Here is a 4,929-nt window from a genome sequence, read left to right as displayed (position 1 = left end):
ACTTAAAAAAGCATTCCAGTGGGTGAACTGGTGAGGATGAAAAGGGCATGCAGTAGGGAGGAGGATTACATTGCGTTTGGTGGGGAGACAGTTAAAAGACTAAGGGATAGAAGTTATCCTAATTAGAGATGAGTGAGTACTGTTCAGATCAGCCGATCCGAACAGCACGCTCCATAGAAATGAATGGATGCACCTGGTACTTCCGCTTTGACGGCGGCCGGCCGCTTAACCCCCCGCGTGCCAGCTACATCCATTCATTTCTATGCGAGCGTGCTGTTTGGATCGGCTGATCCGAACAGTACTCGCTCATCTCTAATCCTAATTGGTTGCTCAATAGGGCTATAAATACAGTGGGTTTCAGAGATAGAATAGATTTATTGAAAGATCAGGAAGAGGAAATAAAAATGGAAAAATAAAAGTGTTAAAGTATTATGTACATTTCATTATGTTAAACGGAGCTTTGTTAAACGGGGAACTACCTATAACAAAGCAGTGGATAGGAAAACAAGTAGAATGCATGCAATAGAGGTTAATGAAGTGAAGTGTGACTTTATTAGGGAAACAAAAGGGGAAGATGACAGTTAAATCTAACAGGTGAAGTTTAATCAGTTCATTAAACAGAAACAGAAGGAAATAGTGAAGGATATTTAAGTCTGGCCGCTCATACACTGCATTAGGGCTACGACTAAGGGGCTAGAGCGCCCATAAATGCGTCAGCCATGATTATTTATTAGTCACTTTTGGGGAGTTTGTTCATTGGCACTTTTTTGTACCTGTAATTATTTATTTTAAAGAATGAAATAAAGAAGAAGTTTTATTAATATAAAGGAGTGCCGACCAACTTTCCTCTTGTATCTTTGTTCTGATAATAGAGGATGTTAGCCTAAGGTCATTGAGTGAACGGAGAGCAGGGGTTGGGTGATAGACAAAGATTAGGGAGGAAATATATATACATTCTACTCCTGAGGATATTTTTTTGTGTACTCTTTGGTAATTTTATACACCTCTGCGACTATGTCATAGGGGTGCAAGCCATGCCAGCTGCCAGTATTCCATTAAAATTTGCTACAAACTGGTTGTTTATCCAAGTTAATAGCATTGTGGTTTTACAGGTTACTACATGGTCTTTAGCTTGAAACATTCAATAAAAATTCAGCTTGCGATGGTTGGGATACTATGAGAATTGGCATGGCCTCCTCCTGCTTCAAGGTCACGTCTCCGCTGTATCATGACAGCACTGTATAATCATAACATAAGCAGAATTTCACCCCAGGCATCAACCATGGTATGTTAATTTAGATGTTGTGGTTTTATGTTGACTACCTATTAAGATTGAGCGGTAGAAATATAAACCATGTCTCATGTGATGAATATCCGTGTCTCATAAATATTTGAATGACTCAGCGGTTAGTATGATAAATACTTTTTCACTTCCTTGTAAAAAGGTACATCTATGAACCTGCACAAGCACAGAACTGGTAAGACTTGTAGTAGAACCTTTTACCAGCAGATTAGAGAGGAGGATAATTCTGGTAAGCATTTGAAATAAGTAGATAAATGAGATACCAAAACAGCTCTACAATGGGAATGGGTATCTTTATCTCAATAGGAGTGGGCATGGGGCAAGCAGATCTGCAGGGACTCTTCTTACATATAGGTCTCTTCCCCAATTCTCAGCTCTCGCTCTGCTCTACAGTGGTACCCTGTGTTAGCATAGGGACCTAAACCATACTACATGTCCAAACCCTACTGTATTTTCTGTATAGACCAGAAGTCACTTTCTCTATACTTCTGTATTATATTCACTTTGAGGTTTTCATACACTATGTAATAATACCGTCAGGTTATCTGATGTGTTTGCTTTAGTAAACACTGTACTTGCATTCAATTCCATTCCTCTGTCATTGCTCCTGAAAATGCATGAATAAATGGTTAAAAAAACAAAACAATTCACAACTGTGTGATACCATTGCCTGTTACAGCCTGACATTGTCACACACTTTAGGGAATTCTGTTGTCTATTTATTGACATTTTTACAGGAGGAACAACAAAGGAATTCTAGATCTAGGTTAGGCCTGGTACACATCTGCGTTCGGTATTCCATTCAGGGAGTCTGAATGGGGACCCCCCAAACGGAATACTGAATGCATTGGCAAGTGGTGTGCAGTGAAAGCACACGGACCCCATAGACTATAATCAGGTTCGTGTGTTTTCCATGCAGTGTCCACAAGGAGCATGCGGACAGAAAAGTACTTCATGATGTACTTTCCTGTCTGCATGACTCATGCTGACACAGCGCAGAAAGCAAACGGACCCCATTATAGTCTATGGGGTCTGTGTGCTTTCACTGCTCACCACTTGTCAATGCATTCCGTGTTTCATTTGGGGGGTCTCCATGCAGACTCCCCGAATGGATTACCAAATGCAGATGTGAACTGGGCCTTAGACAGTTTGGAATTGCTATTTTGCTCAAAAGAAGGATTAAGTATGTTGGATTTCTACATACTCAATTCTTTGTTCCCTGTCGTCCTCAACAGCGGCACAATGTGGGGTATTTCTGCCCCTGTGTGCTGGTAGGACAGGCGGATATTTAATTAGCCAATCAAATGCGTGGCAGGCCCTATAAGAGGGCACAAGAACCTCCCCTCTGCGTGTTTTTTTCTGTCCTGTGTGGACAGAGGACAGGTGGGAGGACTTGTGTCCTCTTTGAGAAGCTCAGCAGGATCACTCACCTCCTGAGCGGTTGTTTTCTTCTTGTCACCTTCTGTGCCCTGCGGGGAGAAGGTCTTGTTAGCCATGTGTGGCTACCCCCCTCTATCCCCCCTGCCCCCCCTCTCCTCCGCTTCCCCTGCTCCTTGTGACTTACCTGACATTTTGGTGAGAGTTCGGGGACTCCGCATGCCGCCTCTGGTGGCTGCGCGGACTGCCGGCGGGTGGAACCACACTGTTGTGTATCCTGTTCCCCGCCGGCCGCTGTAAGCGCGCACTTCCGGTTTCGCCGGAAGTATCATAGCGCCATGGCAACGGCCTGGCGCTGGCGGCCGCTCACTCAGGGAAGATTCAGGCCTTATTAAAGGCCGGAAAAGACGGGGAGATGTGGGGGTAAGTGCCCGTGTTAAGGGCCTCTTGGTGGGGGGGAATGTATATCTTTGCAGACCCCTGATTACAGGGTTAGTTGTCTGGGCAGGTTGCCTCACCTGCTTTGATTGTGGCTCCGCCCACTTCCAGCCGGCCAGAATTAAGAGGCTGGCTGGCCTGGTGTCAGAGACCTTCCTGCAGTATCTGCTGAAGGCGTGCGATTGTGGTGTTCATTGATCTTGAACTCTTTTCCAGTTTGCAAACTTTATTGGGAACCGGCTGTGATGGCCGAGTGGTTAAGGTTTTGGACTCGAAATCCAATGGGGTCTCCCCGCACAGGTTCAGATCCTGTTCACAGCGCCAGCCCGGCTAGCTCAGTCGGTAGAGCATGAGACTCTTAATCTCAAGGTCGTGGGTTCGAGTCGCACGTTTGGCGCCAAGTCACCTCTCTGTCCGGTCTACTGGACCTGGTAAGATTTACCCTTTTTTTAAAAGCTGGTATGATGTCATGGTGACAGTGTTGCATGGTCTATTATCTCTCTCTGTAGGATATGTCATCCTCTACTACCCCTCCTGGGGATGGTAGGAGGAAAACCTCTTCCAAGAGGAAACATCTTTCCTGCTTCGATTGCGACACACCGCTCCCTGATGGTAGGTAGCGGCTTGAAAGGTTGTGCCCTGCGGGGTACTACTGGTCCTATAACTTGCCTATTTTCAGGCTATGAGTGGGCCCGTTGTCGCGGGTGCAGAGGTCCTCCACCTGTGGAGCCCTCTCCCAGAGATATGATGGCATGGGTCAAGGAGATGGTGAGTTTGGGCATCGCTTGGGTAAATAGTTTTTCCCTTGCTTGTACTCTCCTTTTTATTTTGCAGGATGATTCCCTCAAAGGGATCCATTGCACCTTGTCTCAGCTCACCAGGAGACCATGCTCTGAGCTCCGTTCCTCGTCTCTCTCCCCCCCCTTGTAACACCTGCGGGTGGCAGAGGATGATTCCTCCGAGGACGACTCAGTTATTCCAGCAGAACTGCGTTCCATTATGAACAAACGGGCAGGCTGCTGAAGTCCATCCGGTCTACAGTGGGCCGAGATGTTGACGGGGAAGCCTCCACGTCTGCCTCTGGGGGACATATTGCCTTCCATGCGGACGCCACGCTGACCGACCTTATGGCGCAGCAGTGGAAACAGCCAGAGAAAGGACATTCGCTTTCCAGGATCTTCAAGAGTTTGTTTCCTATTAACACTACCCAGTGGGATTCCTGGGGGCCTCCCCCGAAGGTGGATTTGGCCGTAGCAAAGCTGTCCCGCAGAACCCTGGTGCCCTTGGAAGATGGTTCAAATCTTCAGGACCCTCTGGATCGTAGGGCGGACTCCGTTCTGAAGAAGGTCTACTCAGCTTCCTCCGCGCAAGCCTCTGTGGCCATAGCCTCCTCTATGGTTGGTGACTTTTTGCGCAACCGCTTAGCCGCCTTGGAGCGGGATATAGACTTGGGCGTAGACAGAGATGAGATTCTGGCCTCTATGAAAAGAGTTCATAGGGCTGCAGATTATTTGGCGGAATCCTCCTGCCATCAATTAAAAATCTCCGCCAAATCTATGGCGTTGTCTACTGCGGCCCGTAGACCCCTTTGGCTAAAGCCTTGGCGGGCAGATTTTGCGTCTAAAGCAGCACTCTGTGCTCTCCCCTTTGAGCCGGGAAGGGTGTCTGGCCAAAGCTTATAGACGCCATTATGGAGGGATTAGCTGAAGGTAGGGGAAGGTCCCTACCTCAAGCATCCAGGGGCAGACGTGCTCCCTCTAGAGGCAGAGGTTCTTCCTCTAATTATAGACGCCCTTCCCAACAACGGCGTT

The 4,929-nt window shown here is 47.2% G+C and overlaps 1 non-coding gene across 1 annotated transcript; it reads left to right on the top strand.

Annotated features, from left to right (window-relative positions):
• Positions 1-3,357: 3,357 nt before the first annotated feature.
• TRNAS-CGA (transfer RNA serine (anticodon CGA)) lies at positions 3,358-3,439 on the top strand. The gene has a single exon. It is a non-coding gene; the product is annotated as a tRNA-Ser (tRNA).
• Positions 3,440-4,929: the final 1,490 nt, after the last annotated feature.

Source organism: Leptodactylus fuscus, chromosome 5 (genome assembly GCF_031893055.1).
Source record: "Leptodactylus fuscus isolate aLepFus1 chromosome 5, aLepFus1.hap2, whole genome shotgun sequence".
NCBI lineage: Eukaryota > Metazoa > Chordata > Amphibia > Anura > Leptodactylidae > Leptodactylus > Leptodactylus fuscus.
The sequence above is the reverse complement of the archived record's forward strand: the minus strand, read 5'-3'. Positions and strand labels throughout refer to the sequence as shown.